Source organism: Argiope bruennichi, chromosome 3, assembly GCF_947563725.1.
Source record: "Argiope bruennichi chromosome 3, qqArgBrue1.1, whole genome shotgun sequence".
Taxonomy (NCBI): domain Eukaryota; kingdom Metazoa; phylum Arthropoda; class Arachnida; order Araneae; family Araneidae; genus Argiope; species Argiope bruennichi.
Window position 1 is genome coordinate 119,617,557 of NC_079153.1, and position 15,656 is coordinate 119,633,212.

Here is a 15,656-nt window from a genome sequence, read left to right on the forward strand (position 1 = left end):
GTGTAAAGGAATCTGATGCATTCTAAATTCATCAGAAGGAATGTTTTCCTACTGGCTCGGTGCTGAAGGTTGAAGACGGGGTGCCAGGTCAAGTGTCATGTTTACCGTCGGATAGCTATTAAAAATTTCGAAGTCAGTCCAAAACTATCGTTTGTATTTCTTTAAAATGGGATGTTAATATAACTAAATGAAGTTCTTCTAACGATTCGCCTCTCACGAGTGCTTATCGACATACACCAGCAATGGTTTGAATGCATAAGCATATAACCAAACATTCAGTCTTTCATTGACCTAATTTGTATGTGTCGATATTCGCTGGGGAATCCTAACATACTCTAATATCGGTCTTTCACGCAAACATATATATTCTATCTAATAAATAATAGTTTGGTTGATTCCTTTAATAATAAATTGACCGAATTTTAATTATAATGGTTTAAAAGATAAAATAAGAACTCGTTAAGTTAAAAGGCAATGTTTTTATATTCTTGTGCAAGAAAGAGAAATGAATACGCATTTTGAGATAGTACATATTCCCATTGGCCGAGGTATAGTCTAAATTTAGACTGACATCAGTAATCTACAGACTACATACCAAATTTCATTCATCTAGGTGCAGTTTTGAAAACATGCGAACATCCGAATTGGATGATAGATGATATGGCCTTCAACGGATTTGATAGTCTTACAACAAATCGATACTTTTGATGCAAAAACCACACATAAAATCTCATTCGTTTGGCGCATTTAGGTTTTGGATTGTAGTTGCAGCAATAATTTAACATATCTGAATAGCCAGGAACGATTTGGTCGAAAATAATTTTATTTTTACAGTTATAAGTCACATTTCATGTACTTTTTTATAGTTTTTGAACTATATTCTTTATATAAAACTTAAACAAATATGATCGCAGTTTTAAATATGATTTTTATTGGAATTTGGGAAACACTAAATGGTGTATATTTACTAAAATTGGGTAATATTCATCAAATTTACTAAATCCTAAAAATTCCTCAAAATAATGATAACGAATTATCATATTTTCTTCTCTTTCTGCAAATGCAAAATTTAAAAGCATATGCCATTGTTCTATTAAGACAGATAGGAAAAAAAATCTTTCTCCATACTCCTGTAAAATTCTTAAATCAAACGGATTATTACAACTAATTTGATAAATCAATACGTTTTCGACATCGAGTTCGTAGTCGAATGAACATTCTGAACATGGAGAACTTTCTCACATAGCCAAACACTGGACAAAAATGTCTAAAGAAGAACTTGTCTCTACAGTAAATGCCAGATAAGAAAAAATGTTTAATAGACGAATGAGCACAGTATGTTGATTTCTATTTATATTTTTTCAACCATTATATAATTTTGTAGTAATAAATTATTAATGCAGTAATGAAAAATTCACATTACACAGAAGCATATAAAATTATATATACTTAACATCGAATACATCAAATTTAATATCGTTATAAAAATTATTCTAAGTCAAAGTGTTGGTAGCTTGTTTTTTTTTTTTTTTTTTTTTTTTTTTTTTTTGACAATGATTTAGTTAAATCTCCTTGGAATGCTACCTTTCTTAAAGAATGGATATGTCAACTTCTTTTTTTCCAATATCAAAATGCTACAAATGTTTTCTTAGAATTCTAGGACTTTTTCGGCCTGTTCTGCTATTGTCGAAGGTTGTGATTATGTAACAGTTCCGGTTCATATTTATCTTTTATGAGTTATCGATGTTTGGGCTGCAGTTTTCATGATAACAATAACTGGTAATATTTGACAGATAAGGCTTGAACAAAGCTTACAAAGGATTTGTCTTGTTCAGATTAGAAACGGTTGTTATGGACGACGAACGTTTCAAGATCACTGGAAAAACCTGCTTGGATGATATTTTAAAAGCATGACACAACTAAAAGAATGAATATTATTAATAATCTCTTGACAATTACAGATTTCCATGGGTATGTATGACGGTTTTGCGGGTCGTTGATAGTTATGTAAGGCACTGTATATAAAAATTGATTTTAGAATGTCTACAAAAATTATTCTAAAATATGTGAATTCAATTTAATCGCTGTACAAATAGTTATATCGAAAAGGATTTTTAATAAATGTTCAAGTATCATCATAAGCTTTAGATTTTCCCGCAGCAGCGTAAAGTTAAAAATGCAATGCAAATCAAGAATTAAAATTAATCCTTTTATTGATAAAAGATGAAAGATTGTAGTAAAATGTTTTCCGTGCGCACGCATTAAGTAAATAAGATATATAGCATGCCTACGTGTTCTTTGAAATGTTTTAACTAAGCAATTGGTTAATTAATTAATTCTTGGGCATTTATATTCATAAATTTATTTTAACTTTTACCTGACATCCGTGGTATTTCGATGGCATTTTTATAATATCCGTATCCAAGTGGATCTCCTATCTGTGACAATGAAAAAAAGGATGATCTGAACAACCGTGCCAACTAAGGGATTAAATTTTTTATCCATTCTAATATCACATATTGTATCAATAGTAGTATTAAAATAAAATTAAATATTACATTAAAAACATCAGAGAGCAGCTTCTTTGGTATGAAAGAAATGCATTTTTGATTCTTTAAATAGGTTTAATTAAGGTTAGTTCATTAGACATTTTCTGAATGCGGGAAACTTAAAGTATGAGCCGATATATAATAAAATCTAACGATGTATCATCAAGCTGCCTTAACTTGACTCATTTGTGACAATGGCAAAACAGTTAACCACAGCCTGAATTGGACAACCTGAGAAAGTTAATTTACGATTATTTCACCTTTGGTCGCTTACGCAACTTGAAATTAACTTACTTATTAAAAGGAAAAAGCTTTCACTAATTTTAAAGTCAGGGTAAAAGATATCAACCAATATATTTATAGTCAAGTTGTCTCATATTCAGGTCGTTTAAGGAGGAAGGCCATTAGATAGACACAATGGATATGCTTGATTGCCTTCAATAAAAGCGAAGATTGTTCGACCCCTGATGATTGGGTTCGAATGATCCTTAATTTTTTTTGAAAAAATTCATAGATAATATTGAATGTAATCTGCGATTCTATTAAATTTCAAGTGTTTTTGGGCATTATTTCTCAGGTATTATTACAACGCATGCGATGAGAGAATTTTATGCTGTAGAATTTCAATTTCCCTTCTGACTGTTGTAAATCCTCAGATTTTTCACCGCGTGTTTCAAAATAAGGCGGAACATTGTAGAACGTTCGTTTCTTAAAGAGATTACGGAATGTTTATCTGCTAGAGTATAGATTAAATAGATACTGTTGCAAAATTTATTGAAGAGCTGAAAACAAACTGCATACCATTTTTCTGTTATCTCTATGATCTAAAAATAAGATTGCGCAAATTAAATTTACTTGTATATATTTTGTTGTCATAAATAGAACTGTGATGTTTTCGCGGCACGATTCCCATTACTTATTTGTCAACAAAGTCTGTTTATTTGTATATTCGTTAAAATAATTCATTCATTTATTTCAGTTATACAAATACTGTTTGCGTGCGTGCGTGTGTGTCTGTTGGCTCAATTTCTTCTTTATTTACTAATAAATGGCCTGAGCCACTTCCTAAGCAGGTGTTTTTCAAGATATCTTTCAGTTTCGACAAATATAAATCTTGGAAAACTATTCATCATATTACCTAGAATTATTATCATATAGTGATTATTTTTTATAGTTTTTAAAATGATCAAAATGAATTGCATCAAATGGAATCCATGAAATGAGAGATTTTTAGCTAAAATTATTCGCAGTTTTACCTGTTCAGGTCAAACTAAAGAGAATTTTAAAAAATTGTTTTAAAATTGAAGACAATGGCGTAAAAATTTTGATAGTATTTAAAAACGATTAGCAAAATAATATTAAGGAATATAAGCATTTTTAAATAAAGTTCCTTTTATGAAATTGGATATAGATAACAAATAAGTTATGAATCTGCATTTGAATATGTTATATAATTATTAAGGTAAACATAAATTTTATGCTAGGGATTTTATAGCTGATTTTATGTGCTACAAATAATTAACTTCGTTTCACAATCTCTTGTTTGTAAGATATTACGAAAATTTTATTAATGTTATCCTTTTGAAAGAAAAAGGGGGTGGGAGGAGAAAAAAAATTTCTAAATAAACGAAATTACGATAATTTTATTAATGTTATCCTTTTGAAAGAAAAAGGGGGAGGGAGGAGAAAAATTTTTTCTAAATAAACGAAATTACGAAAATTTTATTAATGTTATCCTTTTGAAAGAAAAAAGGGGAGGGAGGAGAAAAATTTTTTCTAAATAAACGAAATTACGAAAATTTTATTAATGTTATCCTTTTGAAAGAAAAAGGGGGAGGGAGGAGAAAAAATTTTTCTAAATAAACAAAATTTCTAATAAACGAAATTACGAAAATTTTATTGATGTTATCCTTTTGAAAGAAAAAGGGGGAGGGAGGAGGAAAAAATTTTCTAAATAAACGAAATTACGAAAATTTTATTAATGTTATCCTTTTGAAAGAAAAAGATGGAAGGAGGAGAAAAAAAATTTTCTAAATAAACGAAATTACGAAAATTTTATTAATGTTATCCTTTTGAAAGAAAAAAAGGGAGGGAGGAGAAAAAAAATTTCTAAATAAACAAAATTTCTAATAAACGAAATTACGAAAATTTTATTGATGTTATCCTTTTGAAAGAAAAAGGAGGAGGGAGGAGGAAAAAATTTTCTAAATAAATTTTGTGAAACCATTTAACTAATTGAAATAAACACACACAATACTTCTGTAAATCTTCAGTAGCTTGATTATAAATTAGAAATTAAAAGAATTAAATGAAAACAAAACAGAAAGTACTTTAATCCACTCCAAAAATTTCCTTTGTTTAACTTTCTTGAATCCAACAAATTTCCAGTTGTAATCGGCCGTTATGTGGGTATCAGATGTGAGTACTATGTGAGTACTAGATCATCATTTCTTCTTTGCTTTGATACCGCTAGTAATTAATCTGCTTAAGGAATAAAGTGTCATTTGAAGTTTCAAATATTTTATAATTTAGCTGTATTGAATTCTAAGAAGTAGAACAAATAAAGAAAATTATTTTCACATTTTAAATCAACATAATCAAACATAATCAAAAAAATCAGCTGAAAAATTGTAGACACTAAATTGAAAATTTTCTATTATTCGTCTATATAATTAACGATTAAAATGCATTCGAATTTAATTAATAAAATACATTTAATTATAAAATGTCGATATCCAACAAATAATCTATTTTACAGTCAGATGTATTTAGTAAAATATTTCTTTTCTCTCTATATATATTTAGAGAGAGAGAGAGAAGAGAGAAATAAAATAGTATACAAGCAAAAGAGAAAAAAATAACGTAACAACATGATGTATTTCACAAAAGATATAATAAATAAAGTGAAAATCAATATATATATATATATATATATATATATATATATGTATATATATATATATATATATATATATATATATATATATATATATATATATATATATATATATATATATATATATATATATATATATATATATATATATATATATATATATATATTATTGATTTTCAAATATTCCTATAATTGAAAATACTGATTGATAAAAGTTTCACAAAATCATAAAAACAAAAATTATCCCTCATACTATCTCATAAGAATTCTGAATGTTAGGCATACATTATAAAACTTATTTACTTTTGTAATTTTATACATTAATTTATTATCAAGTATAAAACTTTAATAAACAAATTATTCGAAAATATATTTTTTGCATTGCTAATAAGTCACTTTAGTTTCTTATGTCTCTAGGAGATGGCAGCACGTATGGCCTTACAAAAAATATATTAGTAAAAGCTTAACAGATCGAAACACATTGAATAGTATGAAAAATTTCAGCAAATTGTGATTGTAATGTGGATATGCATTTATTTAATCAATGGCAACAATGTTTACAATAAATAGCATCGTTTTCTTAAGAAAAATCTGTCGAAATCTTTTGGCTAATAGCGTGAATCAGTTACGAAAATGAAATCATACACAGTAGTTTGGAAATTAACTCCCTTTGGATTCTGGATTAATTTCCACAGATTAATCTTATGTAAAACCAAAGTTTTTTAACTTCAATCCAGAACATTCTGGAACTAAATCAGGTAATTCGCGACACTCTCTGTGGGTGTAAATAGAATATTTCAAAAAAAAAATCAAAAAATATAACTATAAATAAATAAAATATATGAATAATATATAAAGCTGTTTAAGCATTTAAATATTTTATGATTACAAAAAATTAGGAATATAAAAAAACATAAACAATATATTATGTTATTCTTTTGATCAACTATCCTCGGATGGTTAATGTGAATTATTAAGTAGAAAAGAAGACTTCAAAATCTTTCAGAAAAATTAAATATTCTAATTTTTTGACTATAAATTATTGATTGATATGTAAGAAATATCGCAATATTAAGGCAATTCAATTAAATTCCAATCGAATGTTTTTTTCAGTATCGATAATGTCAAAATCAGGACTGCCATGTAATCCTTCACTTCTGGACCTAAAATGTTAGAAATTAAAAATCGATCGTTTCCATCCATTATTTTTAAAAATTAAGTAGTAGAATGAATAAATTTTATATTATATATGAGATAAAAAATATAATTTGGAACACTTTTTGTATTCGACACAAAAATAAAAATTCGAGACTCTCTCAATTAATCTAAGACATTTGGTTTGTCAAATACAGACTGCTAAAATAAAATAAAACCGGTTTCTGCTCTTTCTACAGAAGACAATAATTTTTGGGTTGTCTTCCGATTGTATAATTATGTCCAGTTATATATTTGTTTCTTAAATCAGTCAGCTTACCAACGATTCGCCGCTTAATAGTGCCTAGAAGAATTTATGGTATTTGAATGAGATACAAATTGCTCATTTTAATTCTTAAAATGAACTCTTTAATTTTAAAAATTAAAAATTAAATTTAAAAATTATATAAATTGTATTTGAAATATTATATTTCAAAAATTAAAAATTCAATTTAAAAATTGTATAAATTCTATTTTAAGTATTGTTTTAATATTATATAAATATCATATAAATTTTTAACTATTTCTTTATTAAATATTGTTGATTTCTCCTATGTTACAAGGGAAATATTCGAAGATTAATAAATACTTTCTTGAGAAAAATTGGCTGTGAAATGTTTCGAAAATAAATATTTGTAGTCAAAATATTTTTTCCGGGTGTAAATAAGTATTCTTTATTCCTTCTTCTATCCTCTCAGATTTTTAACTTTATTTAAAGTTAAAAGTAATAACCCAAAAATCCATCATTCAAAAGGGATGCTTAAGTTTTAAATATAAACTTTGAAGTTTAATTACTCCATTGATAACTGATTATTAAATGTATTTTCCATCATAGAACATTTGAAAAATAATAATTGATGAATAAATTTTCTATTTATTTCCACAATTGCGCAATCATTTCATGTCTCTTTAGGATGCTTATGAGAGATTTCAAGGTAAAAGAAACGCTAAGTATATAAACGAGATCTGTCATGATCGTATTCATTCAGATTCTTGGACAGTGTGTTTTGTAATTTTCAATGGCCTTGGAATTTTGAGTTTTTAAAGGTCGTCCGTAGGGTGGAGAACCAGGTCGGAGCCTACACCCTTCAAAACGGCGATAAATCATTCGGCTACGGAACTAAATTCTATTTGACATTCCTTTTCAATTTGCGAAACTACATCTTTTTCGAAAAGACAATACATCATAAAGCGGTTTCGCACTGGAATGGATTAGATAATTGAAAGTTCAAAATGATACGTAATGCATAAATTGTATAATGGTGGCATGAACATTTCGCTTCTCTAGGTTACGCATTTCACTACTATCAAATCTCTATATAATATCATATAGTATATATTTACCAATAGTATATAATGGTTTATTAATTATATATTTTTAAATTTTTGTAAAAAATTTTGTCTATTGACAAAAGATATATGGCGTTGTAATGGAAGCTTTCAACTTAACTGTAAAGAATCTTGCAAAAATCTCCCAACAGAAGATTCTTATATAAATTATTTAATTTAGTCACAATGCATGGAATTATTTTAACTTTCTTAGATAAACTTTTAAACTGTTAATTGACATTAATCTTTATTAATATTATATGAGAGTAATTACATTTGGGTTGTTGCATTACAGGATAGGCCGTTTGACCTGAGACTTCTAAAATTCTCAGAAATGTAGTTTGGAGGGTGGCATGTTCACTTCGAAGCAACTTTTTTATTTCATTAAATTAAAAATTAAGGAATATCTGCATATCTTTTTTGCGTTATTTTTCGTTGACGTCTTATATTATTTTGTTCGTTATATTATGCGATACCCCGACCTAGCCAGAAGCCATGAGGGAAACTTGATGGGGCCGCCGAAGAGCAACCCCTCCTAGCACGAAGGAACAAATTACATTTGCTGACATTGGCCCATTGCAAACAATAAAGAATCCTCTAGAGAAAAAGCATAATAGTACAGAAAAGAATAGGGAAAAAAACATTATATTTTACATTATATATTAAGTTGTGAAACATTAAAAATGCATAAAGTACATTGAAAGAGTGTTAACTTTTTACATTATATGAGCCATCTTAACAGAATCAAGTCTCATGTCATCATAGTGCAATTAGAAACGTAATAATTCAGTGCACCTTTCTTTCAATTTTCGCAATACTACGACACAAGTATTAAATCTTTATTTCTCAATTTTTAACACTGGAAGAAAATCGTATTATTAAAAATTTAAGGGAACAAAATGGTTTTAATTGTAGTTTAACAATGGAAATCTACTGTTGAATGTACTACCAACACATGAATCTACTGTTAAAAATCATGCACAAAATGGTGTTAAAAAATTGCCAAACTTAAAAAAATTTTTTTTTTTTTTAAACTTGCATAACAATTAAATTGGCATCTTTTAAAAGATAATTTAAATGATATCAATTAAATTATCTTTTTGAATATTATTATTATTTTTTAAATTCAAAAGGGCACAAAAATCAGTTTAATCAATTTAAAATATTGTTAAAACACTGTCAAAATATCAAAAAAAATCCTACATTAGAATTAAATTGGTATCTTTTAAAAAATTAATGCTATCAATTAAATTATTCTTTTTTAATATTTTCGATTATTTTTTTAAATTTTAAAATGGTGTAAAATTCAGTTTTTTTTACAATAACATTTTTGGATGTTATCACAGAAAAGGCAAGCATGAACATTTCTTAAAATTTTAATTAATTAAAATTTTTAGAAAATCTCAAAGAAGTGCACATCTTTCAAAATATATATGTGACAAATTTGGTACTTCTAATGAGACTGGTTGTCTTATGAAATGGCAACTCATACAGTCCTAGACATAGACACATTCTCTTTATTAGTAATTTACATATAAACTTTCATAAATGTTGAAAAAGAATTAAAGTTTTTGAAAATTACATAACTAACATAAATTATTTTTATACTTTCAGGTAGAAGGCAGGAGCTGTGAACTACAGATATTAAAATTCAGAGGTTTATACGAGTGTATAGTATACGAATATATACGTATTTTACAACACAATATACTTTTGTTTGTACGAGTATATACGTATTTTACAACACAATATACTTTTGTTTGTACGAGTATATACGTATTTTCCAACACAAACAAGTAAATGTAATCTTTTTATCGAAAAAATTAATGTTAAACTCATTGTTAGGACTTTACCTTGAATATAAATTAAACTAAGTCCATCCATATCATTCTGAAAAAATAACATCCATGAAAATTACAAGAAAAATTTAATTCTCGGTAATTAAACTAATTAAAATTAATACTTCTTTCCTACATTAAATTCTTTCAAAAAAGATTAAAACATTTTCTCTCGTAATTAGAGTTTTAAATGCCTGTCTTCTTTTTTTAAAAAACTGTGTTCGAGAAAATACTTTTAAAGTCCATCCATTCCGAAGGCCACGAAGTGGAGCTTTTATAGCTCATTTGTCACGTAAGTGAATTAAATGCCACTTTAATGGCTTTCTTCCGCATTCTTTCCTTCACTTTCTCGTAAGAGGACGAGCCATTATATCAATCAATAGCTTAGTGACTCTGAAACGGTATGAAGCCGCGGAAGTTGGAAACTGAAAAGAAGCACTAAAAGTTTAATTTTTTCTCGTATACAAAATCAGTAGAATGAAAATATTGTAAATAAAGAAATACAATTTCGATATTTTGATAAATTTCTAATTTTTAGACTTACGAATCGGAAAAACATTTTTACTTACATAATTTACTATGTGAATATGCAATGAGTTATGAAAATTGACATGCTGTCTTTGCATTAAAATTGCTGACATATAGCATATCTACTCCATATAATTTTTTTTAGCCAGAACTCTACTTCTTTTTAAGCTACTTTAATTCAGAATTACCTTTTTTAGGTTTTTAAAAATCTGTCAAGTTAAGGAAACGTGCACAAACATTGTTGTTCAAAAAATTTCTGAAGCAAGTAGCAAATTTTAGATAAAATTCGTCAATGAAACAGCTATCTATTTTCATATCTTCGAAAACGATAATTTGTAAATATAGCAAATAGACAGAGAAAATCTGATATTTTGTTTTACATCAATTTTATAAATCCGTGTCAGATTTTGGGTCACTTCTATTTCGTTCCTTTTTGACTTATTGAGACATTATTATCTGTTTTATTTCAGATTTCGTTCCGCTTTTTTGTTTATTCTGTATGTACGAAATACAAGTTATGCCTCATTGAAATCTTGAAAATTTTACCATTAATAAAACAAAATCAGATTTTTCATCTATTTTAATTTAATATAGTGTGGCAATATCTCTATACTTATTTAAATCGTATTCCAAATAAAAAAAATCTTAACATTTTATTTTTATGAAAGAGATCTTGTGTTACTCTTCCATTTTATTTAGAAATATTTATTATTTAAAATTGTTTTTAAAGATCCATACTTAAATTTTCAGAAGCAATTGTGCTATACCGTTAGGATGAAATTATTTTAAAAGTTGCCGTCCTGATGTAAAATATTTTTTGCAGTAATAGTTTTGAATTAGTTCAATATTTGGTAACGCAATCGTAAAATATAAGATCAATAAATACTGTTGCTTGATATTTCAAATGCCAGAATCAATTTTGGGTATATTTGACTAAGAATGATTACACTTAGAATTTGAAATTTGATCTCCTTTTGTTTTCAAAAGAAAATGATTGATTGACTATCTAGAGATGTTGAAACGGATGATATATATATATATATATATATATATATATATATATATATATATATATATATATATATATATATATATATATATATATATATATATATATATCCATTCTCATAATTCAGACTCTGTCAAAATCGGACATTAATATAACTTAACTAAATTTAATTAATGCTCTTAAATTGTGTAGAAAAAAAATAGGAAATGTGATATCATATTTCACTTTATTTTGTAATTACACACCCATCTGTTTGGCAAATATTTATCAGATCAAGAATCAATCCTCTTTTTTTTCTGCACGTGTGGAAATATCTCGTATACAGAGTCGATTGCTTCAAATATTGCACTAAAAAAATCAATCCGATCGCTATCTGAGACATTGTTTTGTTATTGTTGTTGTACATTGTTTTGTTTTGTTATTGTGGTTACTGTTTTGTTTTCTTTTTTTTCACAATATGTTTTTCTTTTATATATATATAAAAGCAAGTGAAATCTGACCTTTCATCACAATTCAAGCCAAAAAATGCAGGAAGGAGATTAAAGGTTCTTTTTTTTTTCCCGAACTGTAAAAAGATACTCTTAACCTCATTTTATTTTTCTAGTTTGTGGTAAGTACCCTGATGTGAAGAATATAAGAAAAAAGTTCAAAGATAAAAACTGTTCAAAAATGACGAAGCTTTCTCAAGGATAAGGTGCCTTACTAAAATTTTTTGTAGCTGGAAAATGGGGCTATTCGAAGTGCATCAGGAAAATGTTTTCATAAATAGCAACCATACATTACATTTTTTTTGTTGTTGTTGTGGGAAATTTGTTACTGTGTATAAATGTTCACCATTATCTTAGACACTGTACTTTATCTTACAGTATATTCATATATTTCATAATATATGTTATCTCAAATTTTTATTTAAAAAAAAAACTATTACAGCCGGCGTCCTGGCATAGGGGTAGTGCATCTTCCTCATGATCAGGCCGTCCCTGGTTCGAGTCCCGGTTCGGGCATGGTTGCTTGGTGCAAGCGAATGTGCGTGAGTTTAATGAGCTAGAAGTCAGATCTCTGCCCTCAGGTGCTCAGGTGTCCTTACCCTCAGAAGCTACTGCACTCCCTTTCCGTGGTAACACGACATCAACAGCTATTACAAATTCAAAGATAAAATTCTGGTTGTATGCTTATATTTGATTACAAAAAAAATTATATATGAATATCACTTGTTTTATGTTCGAATGAATGTATGCTTATGCATAAACTAATGAGAAGTACTAACAATTTTGCTGAAATAATTTCATATATTTGTAATTTAATAATATATAAGTGCTCGCCCCTTTTTAGCAATAAAGAAATCAGTTTTTACATATCTGTAATTTAATAATATATAACTTCTCATCTTTTTTTAATGTTAGAAACCATCTAAATTTGAGACTAAACCAGTAGAAGTGCTCCAAGCTTTTCTCGCATATTCTTTATTATCACCATGCGCATAAAATTGTGGATCATGGGCAAATCCATGAGTGTCACCAGTGCTCCGACGTTTATTTTCACACATGAGATCTGTGTGTTTTAGAGTACAGTATGATACTGATATACAATATACATTCATGCCAAAAAACGAAAGATCATTCTTTGGCGAGAATGTAGAGTTTTTTACTGAATCTAGTCTGAGATTCTTGGCGATTATGGGGGGATTAATTACTTGCAATAAATACACAAGACAAACAATTAATACACAAGTATCAGAAAATTAGTGTATTTGGAGGACTTTTTTTCTGATAGACTGGAATCAGAATGGGACATACTGCTAAAATTATAGCCATGAGATCCAATAGACAAATTTCTTATATAAAAGTCATTGCGTTTACATGTATACAGAAGAACATATCGACAAACAGTCAATTGTTTGACAAATTTAGTTCGAAATTTGATAAAAAACCACATTTGAGATGCTAAAAATATACATCAAATTTTACTTTTCTAGTTTTGTTGTTATATTGTTCACTAGTACTTGGACATAACATAACGCCATCCTGTGCCTCGGTGCCTATAACACTAAGTTATCTAATCAGTTGGATGAGCACAAGATGGAAGGAAGAAAAAAAAGGGGAGATAAATAAAAGAAAATATAGAATAATAATAGTCCGTCTGGGTCCTGTGTTTTGATTTACTTCGTGAGAACTGCACTTTTGAATGAATAATTTAATTGATTTTGACAAGTGGCATTTTGGTCTCAGATATTGTGTATTACTTGTACTTGTGCTAGTACTTGGACAGCTGGACAGACAGACTTCTCCAGAATAAATGTCATCCAAAATTTGTCGGATATCTACAAATGGTGTACAGATCACATATCAAATTTCATAAGTTTATTTCAAAGATTTTTGAATTATCATGTGCGCAGACAGATCACCATAATTCTTCAAATGTATTTTTCGCGGAGATTTATTAAAATCTAGAGTTTAAATTTTTTGACAATTACAATACTTTTTCAATGTATATTTCGTATACAAAAAAGTTAAAAAGAGTTCATCGTATATATTTGTTTCTGAGAGCTAAAGCATGTTACATTATTTATTTTCTCACCATAACTTTCTAATATAATTCAGAAAATATGTTACAATTGTGTTTTAGGGTGTTATTACATAGTTAATTCATTTCATTCTTTTATGTCCAGCAATTATGTATATTTAAGAAAAGAATTCAATTTGTCTTCAATAATTTCTTTGAATTATTTGTCAAATTCAATAACTTCTTTTTAACATAGCATATTTTCAAAAATATCCCCACTCCCACTTTCGGCTCCAACTAAAGTATCTGCACTTTTAATTGAATGAATACAGCGAGCTATTGATTTTTCCAGTTGATGTCTAATTACCGTAATTTTAATTATCCGGCATCGATCTAGCCAAACCAATAACACCGAGAAGCCCCAAACGTTGTTTGATTTAAAGCCCCAAACGTTTGGATTTTCCCGATTTTTCTACGATTTCAGTTTTCAATCGAGAATGTTCGCGGCCCTTTTCAAGTTGTTTTATGGATTAGATAACCTATAATAGTACCATAGATTATTTTAATTTACAATACATATAATGACTTCTGTAATAAATTTTATTTTGCATTAGCCACCTATGGAAAACAATCGATGCGTCAGAATTACAATTTATACAAAATTCCAAATGAATTTTTTGCAGACAAGTCAGCCGTAATGGCTACTTCATCAGAGCATTTTTTTTGTAAAATTTTACTAGTTGTGTACTAGTACTATACTATACTATTATAGTACTAGTATAGTATACACAAATTCAGACGCGTGTATACTTTCCTTTATTAATAGTAAAAATAGAAATTATTGTCTAAAACTGAACTGTACTAAATTTGAATGTTGTTTATTACACAATTCAATTTCTTTTAGTCTTCATATGCAGGCCGCGGTGGCCTGGTGGTAAGGTCTCGGCTTCGGAACCGGAGGGTTTCAGATTTGAGACTCGATTCCACCGAACCATCGTGTAAGCGGGTCTTGTGCACGTTAAACATCCGGGCCCAAGGTCCTCCCCCTGGTGTGGTGTGGAGAGCGGGTGCCAGTTCAGGTGTCGTCCTCGTCATCTGACCACCGTTCAAAATGACGAGGTCTGTCCCAAAATAGCCCTAGGGTTGTTTTAAAACGGGGCGTTAATATAACTAAACTAAACTAACTTTAGTCTTCATATATAACTATTAATACATTGTGCGATATTAATCATAATATTTTTCTTCAAGAACATTTGTTTTTCTTTCCAGATACAAGCATTCCATGTTCGATCAAACACTTCCATTTCAAAATGTCCCTATTTTCAAAAACATCACCTAACATGTTCCTTCCAGTCAGTTTATTGACCCCATTTATAAGTGTCTTCATGCCTTCAATCAAATTTATAAATTGTACTAAATTTCATGCTTTATTTAAAATCCACTTAAATAAAGTTTCTATTTTAACTGTTCCACTCATCTTGTTTTTCTACTTTCATTACCGAAGAGTTGTACTGTCTGCTCTTTATTTTGAGTTGATAAAATTAAGGCTAGAAAGAGGCATTCGTAACAGAAATATCTATAAAACTAAGCCAAAGCTTACGAAGCCGCCAAGTGGTGTACAAAAAGCAACATTTTTATAATCTAATAGATAAAATATTTCATAATTACTGGGGTAATTGTATTTACCTGTAATAATTTCTGAGATGAAGAAATAAACTATTTTATTTAGTTCTTACTTTAAAATTTTTAGTTTTCTTTAGAGATCTTTCTTAAAAAAACAATTTTTTTTCTTCATGCAACTACTTTTTATA

At 28.1% G+C, this 15,656-nt stretch overlaps 1 long non-coding RNA gene across 1 annotated transcript; it reads left to right on the forward strand.

Moving 5' to 3' along the window:
- Positions 1 to 1,825: 1,825 nt before the first annotated feature.
- LOC129963763 (uncharacterized) lies at positions 1,826 to 15,314 on the forward strand. Its single transcript, XR_008784010.1, has 2 exons — positions 1,826 to 1,971; positions 12,274 to 15,314. It is a non-coding gene; the product is annotated as an uncharacterized LOC129963763 (long non-coding RNA).
- Positions 15,315 to 15,656: the final 342 nt, after the last annotated feature.